The 20,772-nt window shown below is 44.4% G+C and overlaps 1 protein-coding gene and 1 non-coding gene across 5 annotated transcripts in view; one reads left to right on the top strand and one right to left on the bottom strand.

Moving 5' to 3' along the window:
* Window positions 1-9,471: 9,471 nt before the first annotated feature.
* Window positions 9,472-9,543, bottom strand: TRNAE-CUC. Its single transcript has one exon. It is a non-coding gene; the product is annotated as a tRNA-Glu (tRNA).
* A 442-nt stretch (window positions 9,544-9,985) lies between these two features.
* NCOA7 (nuclear receptor coactivator 7) overlaps window positions 9,986-20,772 on the top strand; it is an 87,100-nt gene continuing 76,313 nt past the window's right edge. For 3 of the 4 annotated variants that reach the window (XM_039568540.1, XM_039568541.1, XM_039568538.1), the window contains exon 1: window positions 16,378-16,469. The gene's annotated coding sequence lies outside the window, so the exon portion shown is untranslated. Of the gene's footprint in view, window positions 10,288-12,013; window positions 12,195-16,377; window positions 16,470-20,772 lie in introns of those variants that run through there. The other variant, XM_039568539.1, reaches the window with a different exon arrangement.

The raw sequence follows: 20,772 nt of genomic DNA, 5'->3' as shown, positions 1-20,772 counted from the left end.
CACCAGAAGAAACAATAGAACAGTATGAAAATCATTTCGTGATAATGCATTACCATCTATCACTCCCATAAAACTAAGACCAGTCAACACCTCAATCAACAATAATTTCAGAAGTTCTCTTAATGCTCTGACTTCAGCAGTGGTGGTGATTATAAGATGATGTCAATAGAACTTATTTTTAAAAGGATATTCTGCATTCATGGTGGCAATATAAAGCTGGGACACATAAATTAGTGTTGTACCCTAGATACTCAAATACCAGAAGCAAAAGGAAGTGATTATGGGAAATAAAATGAAGTATGTCTGGTTGAATTACTTCCAAGGTCTGAAGAGGCAGACTCCTTGTTTACAGATATATAACTGCCAATATTGAATTCAAGCAAAGCTAAATGTTTTAGACAATGTTTATCTGAACAGTGCTATTACTTATTCTACAGGAAGGTCCTTCTGAGTAATTGACTTAATTTTGCTTTCCACTCAGTTAATTTTTGGGATTTTTCTTTTCTACAAAAGAAAGTCTTCAGGATGAAAAAATACCTTGATGCAACACTGAAATTGTGGTTGCTGGGAAATTTCAAACGCTTCCTATGTGAACTGCAAGACCTCTGCACACACTCCAGGAAACAGTATCTCAATAGAAGATGTAAAGAAAACTATTTTATCTGTAAAGAATACCCATAGATATTACTGTGCGGTAAGTGAAAATCGAACAAATGACTACAAGCCAATACATAAACCTAAGGAGAGAGAATTATAGTTATGTAAAGGCCTACACTTTTTTCCCTTTGCTTTTGATTTAACTCAGAATGCAGTAATTTTTTTTGTATCTCAGAGAGACAAGTAACTTTAATTTTCTTTAAAAAAAGGACTCTCTCCCTGGACAAGTTTAAAACAAAAGGTAGATATTTCAGGTATACTTTCACAACTCGATCAACAAGACAAGGTCTGTTTTGTGTGGATTGTTCACATAGCTCTTAATGTCACTTGCCAGCACAACCCTTGGCTTTAATATACAAGCCCTAAAATAAAGTAACATTGTTTTTCTCCCTACCCCCTCTCCCTCTGTTGCTTTCTAAATGTATTTTGGTAGCAGAGAAGGAAGTTTATTTTTCTTGGCTTTTCTGGGGTTTGTTTTTCTGAAGAGGCACTGGGGTGGCAAGGGGGAGTGGCGGTGGGGACGCTGGCTCCTTGGGCACCAAGAGTTTCTCCTTCCCTCTGGGTAGGCAAAGCTGCTTCCTCTCCTATTCCCTCCCCTGCCCTCTCTTTGGGCAGCTGTCCCACTGGTTGTCCCCCTCCCTCCTTTCCCAACAGAAAGGGGGTGCAACCTCAGCAAAAGGTCCTTGCCAGGCAGCCACGCTAGCAGGGGCTGGTGGTGAGGACCAGCTGCCAGCCTGCAGTTTCATGAGGCTGTTTTAGTTCCTCTTACCACACGTTTTCATTTCGTCAATCATAAAAGCCAAAGTGAATGTTTTCTGATAATTATCTCAGACCTTCAGCCGCAATCTACTCTGACCAATGTCTGTTTCCTTCCCTCTTCATGTTATCAAGAATCCAATACCTGCCCAGCTACAATGACTTTGACCCTTCAATTTATTATTGCAGTTAGTGAATAAAAATGCTCCAAACAGGAATCTCAAACCAAAACAAATAAAACCATTTCTTGATACTGCTGAAAATTGACCTTCATGTGCCACCCTGTCCTCCTTCAAGGCCTGCTAAACCGACAAGAAAGATTCCCATTAGTAAATCACTACTGGATCATTAAACCTTTTTAAGGCAGTATGTGCCTTACCAAGAGAATGAGGATTACAACACAGCAGTGGCTGCTGCCCACCAACAATCATGGGAACCGACCTCAGTAATAAATCCATTAATTATCTGGCTCACTTTGACCGGTTCTCACGCCAGAGCCTCTCCTTTGATGTGACCGTCAAAACCCAAGGATGCCCAATAGCAGTAGCCACCAACAAAACAAAGGAGAAGTAATAATTCAATATAAATATGTAAAACCTGCCCATATGCCCAGCTTTTGCAGTGGGGTGTTTCTGTGCCTGTGGTTCAAACTGGAGGCAAAGAAAAAAAAAAAGAAATAAAGATCTTTTTTTCTCCTGTATATAACCTTTAAAGTGAAGAAGAGCTAGGCATGTTAGAGACATTTTTTAGCTATTGTTGACATGCGTGACTTTTTCAGCTATGGAGAGGGGGTTCCCTGTTGCTTTTCAAAATCAGTGTTACAGTTCATCACCAATATGACTTAGGACTTGTCCTATGAAGGAACTAAGGATGTACTTCTGAGGGAAACAGAGGAACTATTCCTCTTCAGTGTGATTATTTGTATAAACAAAATTGTTTGTGCTTTTAAGCCCCCTGCAGGACCAAAACTTTAGAGGATGCATTTTTCTCCGATTTTTAAAAGTTTTAGGTGTCAAACTACTTTTGAGTGTTTAAATACATCGGAAATACAACTTGTTTTTTTAGTTCACTTCTTGGCTACTCACCTGTAAAGTGGGAATAGTGTTAATTAATTCTTGTCCTTGATCTTGTCTAATTAGATCTCAGACCCCAGGGGAAAGATTAGCTAGTAACTCATCATCATCCTGGGAGCACTTTTAACTCAAGTTTCTAGCCCTTACCATAAGTTTCTGGTTAATAGAAGATAGTAGCTCTCCTGGAGCCCAGATGCTACTGAGGGAGGCAAATTTCTGATGGCATAATGGATGACATGGGAGAAAAATCCCATTTGAATATATGAGCAGAAGAGAAGCAGAATTTATTAAACTGCATTTAATAATTTTGCTTTTTACTCTTAAAGGAGGAACAGCAAACTGTAATAAACAGTAGGTAGAAGAGATTTTAGGATACCTGGTTTTCAGGTGTCTTTTAGATACCTGGATTTTGCCCTGATCCACAGCAGAACCACCAGCTACATGGCACTCCTTTCTCACCAAAGACACACTTGGTTGGATCATGATGGCAAACCCAAGAGTGAGCACTTCAGAACTGGGTTTGGCATGTACACAGAGACTCCCTGTGAGCCTTGCAGCAGGCAGGGGAGTCATGGTGGTAGGAGTTTAGGAGCTCTTATTCATCTTCTCACATGCCTCACACTCCACTTCAGCCTGGTTGCTTAAGGGGAGATGAGTGCAGTGTGGGGTAGGAAGGATGAAAGCCCTTGCAGGCTACAGCAAGAAACTCCATTTTGATTGACCCAAGGCCACGGTCCAAACAAATGTGAAACTGAGACTTACTACCTGGCTTGGGGTAGAGAATGAACAAACTGCAAAACTTCATCCTGATAGAATTAGGCAGGTAGTCTCTATCTGAGCAGACAGGAAGATCATTCCTGTTTTTTCATTTATTTTCCTGGATGTCTTATGTAGAACTGCAGCTTACACACCACCAAATATGCCAGTTATGGAATACAGAGTTGCCATTTCTGTAAAAAATTTCCTTGCAAAGGATGTAAGGACAGTTTGGGTGCACAGACATGAAGGCAACCTGCTGTGGCCACACTCCATCAGCCCAGCTGCCTTGTCCTTGTCTGGGTCGCTGCTATTCCCTGCTACATGCAGCAGACAGCACCACCAGCCAGAGCACATGTTGTAATCACAATTTATAGTCTGTTATTACTTCCCTGCTTTTGGGGAAAACTGGCACCTCCCAGCTCTGTTTTCCTGCTAGCAAGACAAAAATTAGGTACAGCATAATAACATTGTCAATAGTTTACTAAAATGTGATTAATCAAAAGAGCACGTGGGAAACAAAGCATGGAAAGGCAGAAGGTAATGATTGACTGTAGCCACAAGGCAGTGTAAAAAGGATCTAGAAGGCAGATTTGCAGCATGCAAGAGAAAAAGTTCAGACTTTTAAAAGGATCAGACCTTTCATAATTTCATGATCAGAGTACTTCTTAATAGGACATGGCAACTGCCCCTGGACTTGCTGGAAAACGGTCCTTGGATAGCATTATCTAGATCTGTGAGTGGTAATTAAATCTGCATTGGACTTTCATTAACATTACCTTAAATAAAGAGCCTTGTTTTGCATAAAATAATTTCTCTTAAAACACAATTCAGAGTAAATTTTCCAGCTGTAGTTCTCAAGGGGCAGTCCTAGGAGGATGTGAAGTGAGGTTGTCATGTTTTTTTATCTTACTGTCCAGAAGATGTTTCATAGTGAATCTGTAGCTAGGGAAGAGATTTATAATTATGCTTTAAGACAGCAACATTTTATAGAAAGAATATTGGGATAGATTATAGGACAGGGAAAAAAGCGTGGAAAAAGGATTGTGTGCCTGAAAGCATCTTTTGGGTTTGTTTTTCCTTTCATCCCATCAGTTTAATAAACACTTTGCCTTGTTTGTGTCCTTTGACTGCCATGGTGACAGCACTAATGTCATAGCACAGACTCACCAGGCTCACTCACAAGGCTCACCAGCCTTGTGAATCCATGCAGAAGGGAATGAAACCAGACCTTATCTTGTGTCCTTGGGTAGCTGATGCCCGGGGATCCTGACCTGCGATGCAGAAATTGTGGTTCCCTTCCTCACCTTGGCACAAACTTTCTGCCTGACCTTCAGTTCAAAACCTACAGGTGAAAAGCAGAGGTGCTGCTGACCCTTAACAGAGTGGCTGTGGGGGTGAACATGTTCAGGGATGTGTGGTTCTTCGTCACTCTGGTAATGGTGTGTGTCATCATTGTATTAATACCACAGATAGGATGAGGCGATAGAGTCCGAGTCACACTCCTGATAATACTTCGTGACTTTTTTTTTACTTTTAAATTTTTTTAATGTTATATTAAGACTGTTTAAAGACGGCTTGTAAAGTTTCCATGTACAGCATTGAACTCAGAAACTAGGCAGTGATTTGCCTTAATAAAAGCTTCATTTGTACATGGAGTTTGCTTTATCAGCAAATACAAATCCTTCATTGCTCTGTAGCTCGTTGGAATGAAACGGGCACAACGTTAACCGATGGAATTGAATCCGAAACCTCCAGAGGAGGGGCCTCTCTGGGAGCCGCGGGCGGGTGGTGGCAGACACAGGGCCGGGATGCCACCTCGTGGCGTGTTCCAACAATACTTATATCAATAGGCAAAGGCTCGTTGCATTGTAGAGGATACCACGGAGTTGCACTTGTTTATGTTCACAATAAAACAAACAAAAAAAAGCTATAAGCGGCCAAGAGAATGTCCTGGGAACAAAATAAATCTAACGACTGCATGACTCTATGCCCTTCAGATAGAAGTGAAATATGAGGGCAAGTAGAAAATATGCCTATAAAAGAAAAGTGGGAACTTTCATTTTCCAAAGAATTGCTAGTTGTAAAAGTCGTGCAAAATTTTATGCTCACTCACGCCAAGATACTTCATATAAGATCGGAAAAAACAAAGTGGAACTAATGTAGGGCTATAACTTAAAGGAGGTAGCAAGAAAGAGAAGTTGACTCAGCTGCTGGTTTAAGTTGATCTACAGCTGAGGTATTGTCTTCCGTATCATTCTTATTTCTTCTGCAGTTCGTTCCCATAAACCTTTGCTGTGAGATGGAAAGCACTTGGTCACAGTTTTGAGGAAGAACAGAAATGAAAGTAAAAATACTTTTGAGCCAGTATCTCAAAATCTACCACAATGAGAAGCGAATTCAGCAACGCTTTGAAAATGTATTATTAATAATCTCATATTTGTTTGAAATGCCTCTGCTCTAGACAGATCACTTTTCTGATGTGCTTTTGATTGTGCTGCCAGTCCTCTGTAAAACAGCCCACCTCCTCTGGGGCTTCAGCATGCCAGCATCATGAGTTACTTTTTATGTGAAACGAAAATATCAACAAAAGCTCTAGGAAGGATGGTTCTTCTACCTGTTTAAAACAAGTGGCCAGTTCCTTCTCTGCAGCACATCCTTTCCTCCATCCAGGAACAAGGTCCAGGAACAAGGAATCAGAAACTGCTGTAACACTCTTCAACAAATGCTCAAGGTGAACACTGATCTGGGCTCCTTTCATCCCAGACCAGGACACCTTTAATCACAGTAGTACCTGAAGTGGAAGGACACCAGCCAAGAGGACTGGTGCCTACTCCTTGATGGGTGGGTATTTGCTGTCTATGCAAGGGCAAGTTTCAAGTCTAGCATTGGACTGAAAGGGATTTGGAAGGCCATTAGATAGCTTCTTCAGAGATTATGCAGCATTCCTAACAAAATATTGGAAACGACTCTTTCTTTGTATGCAAGAGCTATTCTGGGGGTTTTTCCATGTTTCTAAAATCTTACATATTATTATCCTTTCTCAGATGACTCTAAAGCTGGACTTACAGTGCTAAGAGCATGCAAATGTCCTACTACAAAATGAGTTAAACCAAAAGGAAATGCTTCTTTTGTTCCTATTCTGTAAAATCATATATATGCCTTTTCTGGGAAGGTAGTCAACACCTGAAATTCATTTTAGCTACTTCTAAAATTGCCCATCATTTTCTAACATAGAAAGCAGCAACTTCATCCACCAACTTGGTAAGGCATTTCAGTGAGATCAAAGAGGGAGAGAAGAATCTCAGAGCCCTACTCAGCTCTAATTAACAGGTAAACTGTTAATTATAGGGGAAAGTGCAGGATGACATCATATAATTGTGACTTTCAGGATCTTAGGAGGTCCACTGAGCCACCCCCCTTGCCTGGTCTGAGACTTGATGAGTTAACTTGCCCAGACCACTCTTAAGAACCTCCAGCCACAGGAATGCAGTAATTCCTTGGGTGGCAAACTGTGGACCTGGTGTTTAACTATGATTTGACAGCACCTTTTCCTAATATCTAAAGGGAAACAACAGCCCTTTTGACTGTTTTATTTCTGCCTTAGAGCAAAGGTGATCCCATCCCTTTGCACCTCTTTGAAGCTTCTTTGTCATAAAGAATATAGTGGAGGACCCTTCTCATGAGACACCCCTATCTGCAGTGGAGGGCAACCTAGGCTCTGGCACACCCTGGAAAAGGCAGCCAAAGCCATTATTTCCAGTGGTACTTTTGCACCTGGCCAAAGTACTCCTGCATATAGTGTGGACTGCCAGGGTGATGGGTGATGCAAGGGCTTCCTGGCAGTAGGAAGGATCCCTGCTAAAGCATAACCTGCCAGGTGTGCTAGACTCTGGTTTGCAGTCTGTGTAAGCAAACAATAATATTAATTTATTATCACTATTTCCTGGTTTACCTGCAGCAGAGTACTGGGTCCCACTGGGATGCTGTTAATTTTCCCCATAGCAGCCCTGACAGTGCTGTGCTTTCTGTTTGTAGCTAGAAGGGTGTTGATAACACACCAATGTTTTAGCCTCTGCTGAGTAGTGCTCCCCCAGCATCAAGACTGCCTCCAACACTCCTTCCTCCCAAGGCCAGTAGGCTGGGGGAGTTTGGGCAGGGACACGGGCAGGACAGGTGACCCAAATTGACCAAAGGGGATATTCCCTACCATATGACCGTTGTGCTCAGCAATAAAACATAAGAGAAGAGTAGGGGAAGGGATTAGTTTGTAAGATACTTGTCTTCCAAGCAACTGCTACAGGTACTGGCACTTTGCTTTCTTTCATAAAACTCGTTTTCTTTCATTAAACCCACAAGTTTTTAATCTTATTTTCTCCCCCCATCCTGCTAAGGAGGGGGGTGAGAGAATGGCTGGGTGGGCATCTGGTAACAGGACAGTGTGAACCCACCACAGGCAGGTACTATTACAGTGTGAGAGGAAAGGTTGTCCCACTGACCTCTCACCCCACAAATCACGGGCAGGTGTGGGAATCGGGAGTTACAGGTGGAGAAGAGCAGCTCTTGCTGGAGCCCTGGATTTGGATTTGGATGCGGATGCTTGGACGCGCAGGTGATGTGTGCTGGGAGGAGAAGGGGAGGCACCTCTCTGTTGCAGGACTGGAAGAGGCTTTACCCTGTTCTCAATACCTTTTCCCTTCCCACCTGCTGAAGCTCTCAGACTGTTTTTAGGAGCTGAGAAAAAAATGGCCTCAAGTTGCACCCGAGTAGGTTTAGATTATATATTAGGGTTTTTTTTTTTTTTTCATTAAAAGGGTTGTAAAGCATTGGAACAGACTGCTTTGGATTCAGTGGATTCATCATTCCTGGAAGTGTTCAAAAAAGTGTGACTTCGGCACTTGAGGTCATAGTTCTGTGGTGAACAAGGCAGTGGTTAGGTTGATGGCTGGACATGATGATCTTAAAAGGTCTTTTCCAACCTAAACAATTCTAAGGTGTGGTGAGGGTTTCACTGCAGGATGGAGGGAGACAGGTGCTAATTGCAGGGAAGTATTAAAAATACCTTTGTCCTCTTTGTTTACTTCTTTCCACTTCCAGCAGAATATCTGGTATCTCTCCTGCACCCCCCTAACGATATGCCCTGCATGGTGGGGGCTGTACAAACACACTGCACAGAGACAGTCTGTTGCTCAGCTGAGGAAGCACCACAGAGAATTGCAGTCCCCCTTCTGCCTGGACAGGGGAGCAGGGGACAAACCCTTCCCACATTCTCTGTGTGGAAACAGCATGTGCACACCAGTGACAGCTAAGTGGGTCACAGAATCACGGAATGGGTGAGGTTGGAAAGGACCACAGTGGGTCATTTGCTCCAACCTTCCAGCTCAAGCAGGGTCATCCTAGAGCACATGGCACAGGATTGCATCCAGGCAGCTCTTGAATATCTCCAGTGAGGGAGACTCCACAATCCCTCTGGGCAATCCATTCCAGTGTGTGATCCCCTGCACAGTAAAGAAGTTCTTCCTCATATCCAGGTGGAACTTCCTGTGCATCAGTTTCTGCCCATTTCCTTTCATCCAATTGCTTGACACCACCAAGGAGAGCCTGTCTCTATCCACTTGGCACCCCACTTCAGATACCTGTAGACATTGATGAGGTCCCCTCTCAGCTGTATCGTTCAAGGCTGAACAGGCCCAGTTTCCTCATCCTTTCCTCATAAGAGAGATGCTCCAGTCCCTACTGGGTCCCTGCTGCCAGAGTTTAAAAATGCATGATAGCACTAAGTGACCATTCACTGTGGGGGGGACGGTGTGGGAACACCCTAAACTGTTAGAGCATTCAAAAAAAAAAAAAAAAAAGGAAATTATGTTATTTCTGTTATTTTTAACTGCTGACCAGCAGCCCTGCTTGTGGTCCTCTAGGCAGGCCTCTGCTGACTTCTGGAATCCCTGTGGAAGGGCATGGGGTGTCTATAGGCAGTTTTGTGAAGGGAAGATTTCCAGGTAGATGCTACACCTGTCCAGGCTTTCCCTTCCCACCAGCACAAAGCACCGAGACTTTTCACACTTCGTTCACGATTCCTCCCAGCTGTCAAGTGCGTCTTAAAACTCCGGCGCCTCGCGCTCGCACAGCAGCTGGCTGACGCTCCCAGAGCTGCAAAAGCAGAGGGAGAGCGCCGGACATAAACCCAAAACAAAACAGAGATGGAGGGGGAAAAGGAGAAAAAATGAGCTTCCCTGACCGGGAATCGAACCCGGGCCGCGGCGGTGAGAGCGCCGAATCCTAACCACTAGACCACCAGGGATCCTTGCAAGCGTGCTCCTACTCCTTTGTAAAGAACAAATGACAAAACAGCCTCCCGCCCTCACTCCTTCCGCTGCGTTGTGCTGCTGCTTTCTCTTTGTGCTCCCACTTTCCAGGCAGTACCAAGTCCTGGAAGCAGCTACGTCTAGAGAGGGACATTCTATTCCACCCTACGGAAGAGAATAGCGGCGGCGGGCGTGGCCAGGAGAGGGGGCGGCCCAGGCGAGGCTGGTGAAGGGCCCCCGCCGTGGGATGGTTGTGGGGCACCGGGCGGGACGGAGCCCCGGGCGGGAAGGAGCGGCCAGCCCGGCGGTGCCGCAGCGGGAGCGGGGGTGGCTCACACAGCGCCACAGGCAAGAGCTGCGCGGCCGCGGCAAGGGCGGGGGGCTCGGAGGAGGCGCCGGCGGACGGCGCCGGGTTCCCCCCTCCTCCGCCAGCGCTCCTCCCGCCGCCCCCAGCAGGCGCGGGGTCCGCCCGATTGTTTTTCCCTCATTTCGTGTTGCCTTTACGCACTGCTGGTGACACCATCGTCTCTTTACGGGTGTCGCTGTCACGGCTGCAGCTGCCTCGTCCGCGGAGCGCTCCACACTGCACATCCCGGCCGGCGGCTGCCGGGAGGGGAGGAGCGTGGCGCTTCCCTTCGCGCCGGCTTGGTCGCTCCCCGAGCAGGCTGTGGAAGATCTCACCTTGTCCGGGTTCCGGTGCTAGGCCTGCAGGGGAGAGCGGGTCCGAAGGCCTGTCTGAGGTGGGAGCCAGTGGCTCGAGGTTGGGGTTCGCTTGCCTTGTGCTGCCGCGGCCTCCTCACGATAGATAGTAATCATCTGTGACCTGGTTTTTTTTCTTTGTAAGGTTTGTGTGAGCGGAATGAAAACGGCCAGTGCTGCGGATGACCTCTGTGTAAAGGCTCTTTCGTCTGGCATGTTGTTTTCATGAGCACAGTAGATCTGGGAGCTGTACTAGCAAAAATAATATTCCCTATTTAGGCAGTGTCCAACGATACAGGAGGGTTGGCTCTGCAGAAGCAAATTTCCTCTAGTTCTCAAGCCCTCTGCCTCTAAAATGCAAAAACCTTTCTGTGTTAAGATAGATAAGCTTCAGACTGTGTGCTTGTGGACTGTGCAAATATGCATTAGCTGATCTTTAAAAGCTTCAGAGTCTGAAAACAAACTTAGGGGGATCCCTTGCTTCTGGGAGGAGTGAAGGAAGTTGGAGGTGTTTGGTTTCCATCTCATCAGCATCCCTGTTCAGCCAATGGTTCATTTCATCACAAACCATTCACTGTAGCAGTCTTGAACAAAATGGGTGTCTTGATTGTGATGGAGCTTTCTTTGGTCCGAATTCAGCAATTTTACTGTGCAATGAAGGAGATAACAAAATATGAGGTTAGAATCAGGTCCTCTTAGATAAAATCTGGTGTCTTATATATGCAAGAACAGATTTTCACTTGTGTAGGATCCACAGCATCTCATTTGGTAAGACCAAGGCATTTCAGGGCTTGAGGAGCCAAAGCTGTGGAGGGATGGAAGCTGAGGTATCACTGTGGCCTGAGGCCACTGCAAAGAGGTGGGTGTGCTTAGGTGGGAGAGGTCAGCTGGTCCCAGCAGGTAATATGTGCCCATTGTTGAGGAGAAAGGCAAAGTGGCACCTAGGTTCCTACAGAGTGGAACCTGCAAGGAGCACCAGCCAAATACTGAGGTGGTCATACTCCAAAAACTGAGCTAGCCTTAAGAGTTTGTATACTCCACTAGGTCCACAGTGTTGTGTTTAAAAGCATAGGCTTCTCCACCCTGGCTGCTTCTCAGGTGGGTTTTGGAGGGGTACTGACTTCTATGGCTGTGATGTTAGCAGCACTGGAGACAGCTAGGTTAGAACTAGGCTAGGTCCACAGCAGCTGCATTTGCAGGATTGAAAATGTATGTTACAGAATGGTCATTGCCACCCTTAAGAGTGTCTCTGTTACATGACACCACAGAGGAAGGCAGGGGTGAGCCCTTTGATTCTTGAGCTGCCTCAGTGACAGAAACAAAATATTCCCCATGACAATTTCAGAAAAGTAGCTGAGCCTATGAAAAATGTGATCTTATGCTGATGGCAGAGTGGGCAAATGTGTTTTGTCCATGCCCTAGGAAACTGCTAGATGTAGAAACAAATCAATCCTGCTCTGTTGTGCTTGACAGTTAGCAAATCACTTTCCAAATGAGTAATATAGCTTACTAAATTTCTCTTGAGCAGTGAAGGGGTTGTTGATTACAGCCACAGGAGCAGTGAAGACAAAGGTATGTACTAGAGAAATTTAATGAAATATTTTCTTTTATCTGAACCTCAGGGGTGAGGGCTGACCACTAGACCACCAGGAAAATAGCACTGAGAGTCATATGCTGCCTAGTTATTTTTAGTAATAGCTTTATTTTCTGTACAAGTCATGCTCTGACAAAAGATTGTGCCTCTTTCTGGCTTCCTGTATCTGATAGAGAAGTGCATCAGTGAAACTGTCAGCGATTCAGCCTCCTGCCAGCGCAGAAGCAGCCATAGCCTGTGCCGGCATCCCTGAGATGGTAGCTGGAGAAGAATGATCTTCCCAAAAGCTCCAGGAAAGGAATGTCAGAGGCCGATGTTTCTTTGCACTTAACGCTGCTGTGCCTGTAAAACCAAGTGAGTAGCATTCAGTGTTAGAGGCACTGTACCACGGCTGTCACAGTTTGGTAGGTAAGGCTGAATTTTGGAACCTGAAAAATCAGAGCGATTCCTTTAAATGCAAGCTGTACAGCAGCATGCAATTAACTTGTCTGTTCCATATGAATACATTACATATTATTATTACTTTAATTTGACACGCTGATTGATGTGTGACAGTAGGCTTACTATGTAAAAATGAGTAAGAATAACATCAAAGTAATGTGCTAATTTATGGAAAGTGTATAATTTGAGTATGTATCTACTATATAATGGTAAGTACAAATTGTCTTTCGTACCAGGGTACATGCTTCAGCTCTAATGAAAACCCTTGATCTGCACAGAAGCTGCATTTATCCGTCCTCTCGTTCCTCAACTGGGTGTTTCATGTGGAAAGTCTTGATACCAGATTTTCTTCTGTAAGTTAGCCTGACTTAAAATATACATCATCCCAGTTTCAAGGAAGTGGAAAGGAGAGGGAAGGAAGAGATGACGCACAGTCTTTTGCTATTTTATACTTAATTTCCATGTATGGTTGGAATGGTGACCTAACTGTTAGATTATAATGATGTTGTGGGGGAAAAATACTATTGTAGTTTGTACTTATTATATCTGTTTTAACCGCAGTAGTGTTTTGATGGAAATAATGTGAGGCAAACCTGAAGAGGCATTGTCCAAACGTTACAGCAGTTGTGGTACTCCCAGCTCCAAGAGCACGTTCCAGGCCGTGCGGTGACTGCAGTGTGGCGCAGGCGGCGCCAGGGGACGCGACGCGGGGACGGGCAGCGCCACGGCTCGGGGCCCGCCGGGCGCGGCAGTCCCGGTCCCGGGGGATATTTTAATGATCCTGAAGAACGAGACGGGAAGCAACCAGCAGTATTTTATAAATACTTTCACACGTTCTCGTATTCTTTTTCTTCTGCTTCCGTTCTTCCCCTGGCACTGCATTTGACTTAGAAAAACCTGGGTCAGCTTCTTTTTCCTTTTGGCCCATATTAAAAAGCACGTGATTCTGGGGTTTGGGATAAAGCGTGGCGGTGAGGTGCTTCATCCAGTGCCCACTGAGCTACCTTAGTTGAAACAAATAGGACTTTTTTGTCATCTCCTCTTGTATCTCAGAAAATTCCATTTCTTTTTATAGTCTCTCTTCTGCTGAGCATTTTGGAAGCAGCTTCTGGTTTGCTCTTCTAGACAGAGAAATGGGTGCACAGAATCAGTTATTAGGGGAGAACTTCTTATAAAAGTTTCAAGCTATGGTCTCTTTCTCATTTTTGTAAAACGTGTGGAAAATTTCAATACCTCAGCCAAACTGAGTTATATCTAGACAATCAATTCAAAGTTAAAGGATGAGTTGGGGACACTGAAAATTCATCATTACATAAACTGAAGAAACCAGGCTAAGAATAGCCCTCAGTGCAGTAGGATCAAGCAGAGCCTCAATTATGTATGCATAAAAGTCTGTCTGTATGAAACCTATTTTGTGACTACTTCATGGTGAATAATGGTAGGAGTAATTGGCAAAAACAGAAGGACGGATAATGGGAGAAAAAAAAAAGAAAGATTGGTGCCACCTTTATTTTTATATCTTTTCAAAACTGGACTTTTATAGCAGTCGAGGTTGTCAGTGTAATTCTTTATGGCAGGTTGTCTTTCTTAAATAAATGAGCTGTAAGCTAAAGATTACAGATGTAAAAAAAAGAAACAAAAACTACACGAACCACACATGAGCAATACAGTATTTTTTTCTATTTAGTGTAAGCTGATTTGAATGCAGACCATAAACATACTGTACCTCTAGTAATTTTTTCTCTTGAATGTGTGCAACTCTGTTAACATACACTGAAGTAGAAGATCAAAACCCATTCAAATGTGGTATTTTAGTATCCCAAATCGGTTCTGTCTTCCATGTGTAGTTATACATGAGTTTGTGTGAAAAACGTCTTTCTAGGCTAAAAATTCACAATTTGGAAGTGATGAAAATAGCAAATATACATTTTGTCTCCATCAAAATAATGCAATCAGTGATAAAACAAATTTGCCCAATCCTGAAATCAATGAGCAGCATGAATTTTAGCTTTTCTTAGGTAAAGATATTCTAAGCACTGATACCACAAAAACAATTAATCAAATGATGTTGGAACATTTGTATGCAAATGAATTGGCAAGGAACATATTGCCATGGGAAAGAGCAACCCATTCAGACTGTCTGCTATCCTCTGTACTGTAGAGAGACTAAATTTTATTTCAAAGGTGATGTGCATGTGTGTGTAATCTACCTATTATCTGCCTATCTCATATTCATCGTTGCAACAGAAAGGCAGGCATTACTTAGTTCTTCCAGACTCAGGAAAATAAACCAGTGTATTACATCCCACTCACACAGGTTCTTCCAATGACATGAAGTCTGTGGGTTCAGCCACAGGCAGTGATCCACAGTGCCATAACCAGAACTTGTATGATGCTTCCGTCCCAGTCCTAGCCTGCTTATCCTGCTGCTCTGACAGGAATTTGAGTGATTTCTCCCCCATGCCAGCACTCTAGAATATGTATTTGATATGCTCGGGGCAACATAAATATTATAGAAGTGTGTCGTTTCTTTGCTATATGGAGTTCATGCATTGTCTTCATAGAGCTTTCTACACTGGATAATAGAGGTGACCGTGCTTGGAATGATGATGGACAGCAAACTGGTACATTAAGACAGGGATAGCTTTTCCTGGAGCTAAAATAAGACATTAGTCACTGTCACTGTTGTGCAAGTGCAGCTAAGAGATAAATAGGGTTTCCACCACTTTGATGGATAGGGCTTCACAGCTTCTGCAGTTTGGCAAAGGAGGTTGGGTAAACAGTACTACTATTCTTCTTCCTCTTTTTCCCCACAGTTTTGTTATCTAAGCACTGCTGGAAGAGTAACTGAGAGCAGGGCCCCTTTCTTCTTTGTGATGGTAGAGAACCCTTGTGCCAGTGAAGTCTTTGAGATTTTAACCAATGTAACTTCGGGTTTGTCCATCTCTTGCTGGGTAATAATAACATGCAGTAACTGCAGTGTGCCATCAGAATGTATTCTTTAAGCAGCAGACTATGTTTTAAAAAAAATCTGTCTCTTGTAAAATAAACTGTTTTGTTAAAAAAAATCAGATGGAAACTTCAATATTAGCTGAAAGTGCAGCAGCAAATTTAGTGGAGGAGTTGATTGCTCCAGTAGTGACTCTTGAGTGGTAGCAAGCATATGCTACAAGTAGGATAATGGCAATGGTGGGAGATGGTTGTGTCTGTATTGGAGATGCAGTTGGTCCTGAAAATGACACATGTTTTTGGAATTAATCTTTTAAGCAGCTGTTAAACAACAACAACAAAAAAGCCTCTGACAAATCTCTTACTCAAAATGAAAACTTGTTGGATTCGTAGCATTATTAACTAGTAAAAAAATTATTCTTGAGACACCTGTGTGTCATTTGTAATTTTGATACTTTTTTAGCATCCCTATATATATATATGTGCACACTTTGTGTGACCTTTTCATTTGTGCAAGTATCTGCCTATCTTCAGGCTTGTGTTTTTGTCTTGCAGAATTTGGAATTTAATGGTGTTACAGTGCCTTCGTAGGTCTCCCCCTAAGCTTTCAGTGTTTCAGAGCTGATTACTAACCGAAGGAAGAAATAAGAAGCTAGATCTTGTTTAGGCTAGCTACAAGCGTCTGGAAGGATTACCTTCAGTTATCTCGGGTAAGGGAGTGGAGTTTCTGGTACATATAGAGGGTGTTGTTTTCTGGGGATTGGGTGAAGAAGCCTACTGGCGGACAGTGTAGAAATAGCAGATGAGGTTTCTACGCTTTTCAGTTTCCCACGGATCTAAAGGCTTTGCTTAACCTCAATTTCCAAAACTGGTTGTTTTGTTTTTAGTACCGCCCTTGAGAAAACTCCCCGCCACAGGCAGACCCCCGCGCTTGGGCTTTATGACTCGTAGGACTGGCCCCGGAGACCGACCCCTTTCCCCAGGACAGGGCTTGAAGCTCGTGAAGCAACCCAGCAGCGCGGGCGGCCGCCCCCAAGCCCCGGCTGCAACCGCGATCCGGGGAAGCCGGGGCGGCCGGGCGGGGCCGAGGGGAGGCGGGACCGCCGGGCGGGGCGGAGCTGCGGGGCGCGGCGGGGCCGGCGCCGCTGTGGCGAGCGGGGAGCGGCGGAGGCGGCGGCGCTCCCGCAGAGCGCTCGGGGTGCAGCGCCGGGCCGGGCCCGCCATGCCGCCCGCCCGCAGGTCTGTCTGTGCGCGCCGGGCCGCGGGGCGGGCGGGCTGCTCGGGCACGGCCTTGTGCCGTGGCCGGGGGACGCGGAGCCCGGCGGGGAGGGGACGGAGCCGGCGCTGTGGTGGCGGAGGAGCTCTTTGCCCGCTCGCTGGTGCGCGGAGCCAGCCCGGCAGAGCAGCCCGGGAGGCGCGGGGCGGCCCCGCGGGCGCGGTGTGTCCGTGCGGGCGCGGCCGGGGGCGCGGGGCGGCTGCCGGGACGTGCCCGCCTGCCCCAGGTGCTGCTCCCGGGCACCCGGGGTGTGCTCTGCTGCTGCGCTACCCAGCCGGTGCAGCCGAGATGGCTTTCACGGCTTCGAATCTCATTATTTCTTCCCTCTCCGGGTCTTGGATGAATTACTAGAATGTTCCAGGCTCTCTCTATATATATTAATTTATATAGCCTTAGGTTGTCGTGACTGAGACGTGCTGCCGGGTGCCAAAGGTGTGTCAGTAATTGATTTTTGTCTCTTTAATCAGTGCAGTGGACTTTCCTCTCTGTACTTCATCATACACTGCTTCAGAGTTGGTTTTCGGGTGGAGTGGCATACTTGTATGTTGGGTGATGTGTGTGCAATATCGTGTCGCTAAAGGATGCAGTAACTGTTCATCCCCTAGGTGATGAAATGAGATGATGAACATTTCTATTCAATAACAGGCTTTTAGCATGTGTTTACTTTGCATGCTACAATTAGGTAGTTCTCCCATTAGGTAGTCACACATTTCTTAAATTAACGTAAAGTGGTGGACTTTTAAGATGGGTATGTGCCCATTAATCGATTATGGTTTGCTTCAAATGCTATGACCCAGTCTAAGGGCCTGTGTTTGAGTGATACTTAAAATGTGTGTTGATGAACTCTGCCAGCATATTGTATCAGCCAGTGTTTACACAGTATGGAAATAATAATTTCCTGATATTGTTCTATCTGATACTTACATGTACACACACAGATGTTCAGAAAATTAATGGAGAAGGCAATAGGAAATGCCAAGAAAAGTATGCATGAATATATACTTTTTGAATGAAAATTACTTTATCAGGAATATATATTTTTAAAGGTAAAAATATACACAAAATATTTTAAGGGCCTAAATAGTCAAGTAATGTGGATGCTTTGAAGAGTTGTATTGAAATAGATGCTTGTAGCCAAAATGCTGTCTGATGGCTTTCCTTTTTTTTTTTTTTTTACGTAGTGGATCAAAATCTTGGGCTTGGAGGGAAATTCTATGTCTTTTTTGTTTTTTTCCTTGTTGCACATTATGTTATGAAAAAGAAACACCTCTGGAATACCTGGTTTGTCCAAGTTGCTTGTGAGGCAGTCTCTGGGTGTCACTCCTTGGCTGTCACTCCAGGCACCAGTGCCCTGTTCTCACTGCAGCAGCAGCCACTCTCCCATTTGGATGTGTCACATCTGCTGCTGAAATGATAAGTGATTCCTGTCGGAGATGAAGTGAGTTAGAATTGACTGGAACTTGTCCTTGTCTTATTAGGAATATGGCTTCGTTGCTTTGTGTATCCAAGGTTTTGAAAAAGAAGGTTGAAATTGGTTGGAGGCTGGCTCTAGTAGATACTTGGCTACCTTATGGCCCTGACTTCAAGGGACAGTTTGCAAATCTCTTTAAGTGTTAGGGAGTAAGCCCCTCTATTCAAACAGAAGTGAATTCACTTGATAATGATTTGGGTTGGAAGATAACATGTCTTCAGAAAGGTAATTTAAAAAGTTATGGGAATCTTGTGGCTGGTTACTGCGGCCAGAGTGACTCCCTGCAGTCACCCATTTGGGTGGGTGTTTCATAGGTGGAAATGTAGTGTGAGCCTCTGCAGCAAGATCTGACACAAGAAATTGCTGCTCTAGGCAGCTGGAGCTGCTCACAAACAGTTATTATGGAAATGAAGGACAAAGGGACTCAATTTCCCTTTCCTATCCAGTAGGTGTGAAAGGAAAGCTGGAACATAACCAATGTTCAGAAGAATGGTAAAGCTCTCTGTCCGGCACCTGGCTTGTGCCCTCTGTGTCTCAGTGGGTGCCCAGCGCAGCAGCAGGCAGTCATGGTCCTTGGCTCATCTGGCAGAGGAAATTCATCACCCAAAAAGCAGCTGACTGACAAACCTCTTCCTCATCACGATCAATAAGCCAAAAAAGTCAAAGGCTTTATGGGTGTAGCTTTTGTTTTAGTGAGGTATCCTCTGGATATTATTATTATTATTATTGATGGTGGGGTTGGCTGCCTGCCACAAAGTTGCTGGCTTCTCAATCCCTCTTGTGAGGGATCTGCACCCTCATGCATGAAAACGTCCAAGTCATGTTGCTGTCACTTCTGCGGTGAGTTTGTCCTGGCAGTTAAGATCACTTTCCCAAAAAGAGGAAATGTAATTCTACATTTGATGAGTGAAGTTAGCATTAAGAGCTTTCACTCAAGTGACCTCCTTTGACTAGGAAGGAAAGCAGAGTAGGAGAAACAAGTCTTTAAGTTCTTTTTTCCCTCTTCTCCTTTTTTTTCTTTTAAAAATCTTACTCCCTTGTCATTTTTCCCTAGCCAGATTTATGAAATAATGAGTTAGCGATAAAATTCACAGCAGGCTAGAGGAATTATATTTCTCTCCCCAAACAAGATTGATATATTAAACACCATAAAGAGGAGTATTCTTTTTTCTTTTCCTCCCCCTCTTCTTTGCAAACCATCATTATTGTAGGTGGAAAGCTGTATGTCTTTGTTCCTGGTCAAAATGTCAGGTGGGTGTGAGTGGTTCTGCTGGTGCTGGAAGTTGTATGTTAGGAGCTGTTCAGTTTTGGGGTGGGCAGCACTCTGCAGCAGCGTGTGGGGCTGTGGTTGTGTATCTGCAGTCTCTCCTGGGCTTGCCTGCCAAGGGCAGGGTGCAGGCAGGCTTTGGGGGTCTGGAGGTGCTTCCCAGTGGATTTCAATGCAGAAGGTTGTACTAAGTGCCCAGAACCAGCTGCAGTGCTTTGGTCTTGCACCTGTGCTGCCCCTGTCTCTGACCAAACTTGGAGCAAGAGTACCAGTATTTCAGCTCAGTACCATATAGCATCCTCCTGACCTCCCTATACGTAATTGAGAGTTAATGACTTGTCATGGAACCACAGTTCATCCTTAGGAAGACTTCTGGATTAGACTTGAATTTTTTGATGTGTAGAGTACTCATCATAATCTCAGTAAACCTTTCTGATTGTTATTTATCGTAAGAGGTGAGCTGTGCTTTCAGTGGCATGCCTCAAATTCTTGGTGTTGTGTGGTCCAATGCCCCTGTCAGAGCTCGATGAAGCTGTTCCCTGCTCTCTTATTCTGTGGCCTGTAGTACTCCTGAGCTGTAATTAAGCACTCGGCCTCCTCTTTGATATGCTATGTGTAGATCCCACCGACGTGCCATTTCTTCTTTGTTGTTGCTTTTCTTATGGCTACTGTGTATGTTTTGCAGGGGGTTTTTTCAACATCCTTTTTGAAATGCAGGTTGTATGAGTACCCATGTTTAAGTAATGGTAATAACAAACTGATTTACAGGAACAGAAAACATGCAAGCTTAGCAGGGAAATTATACCTGTTTATACAGGCAAGATATGTGTTTATCTTTCGGTTACAATGTCAAAATAGTATTGTGTATGTTTCATTTTGTGTTCACTTTAGGATTTAAAAGCTTATTATTAGTAGCTACCAATTTTTAGAAAGGAAATTTTCTTACTGTACCCTCACCCATTAATGACTGATTTGGGGATCTTCTCATAGTGTTTCTGTAGATATCTGAGGGCCATTTCCTCAAAATCTAAGACTCTGCAGGCAAAGATCTGTTTCAGTGCACCAGATAGAGGAAATCACAGCTTTGTTTTACAGAAGTTCACAGTGAGAGTTGTTGCTTCCCTGAACTCAGCTTTATCTTAAGAAAAGGTAATGTATTCCCTGACTCATTTTTTTCAAGTAAATTCAACCTTTTCTAGCAGTGCTCTCTCTGTCTACTGCTACTCCGGTCTATTTTCTTCTGCTTTCTGCCCTACATGCCATCTGTCTTATTTTCTAGTTTGTTTTCTTTTTAAGTACTCTAAGGTAATGCAGCGGATAGAAAAGAAGTATGAATATTCACAAAGCATCACTGCCACCTTGATTGAGAGAGGAAGAGGTGTGGATGGCTTCCTGCCAGATCAGCTGATGCTGTGATTGCAGAAAATCCTTGGGTGTGCCTAGGTTGTTACTTTGGAGGAGATGCTGTGTGGAACAACTCGATGTTGTCGGTGGCTTGGCACTGCTTCTATGCTGTGTCAGTAGGCTT

The sequence above is a fragment of the Corvus cornix genome, chromosome 3 (genome assembly GCF_000738735.6).
Source record: "Corvus cornix cornix isolate S_Up_H32 chromosome 3, ASM73873v5, whole genome shotgun sequence".
Taxonomy (NCBI): domain Eukaryota; kingdom Metazoa; phylum Chordata; class Aves; order Passeriformes; family Corvidae; genus Corvus; species Corvus cornix.
Note: the sequence above shows the minus strand (reverse complement) of the source record. Positions and strands in the feature narration are given on the sequence as shown.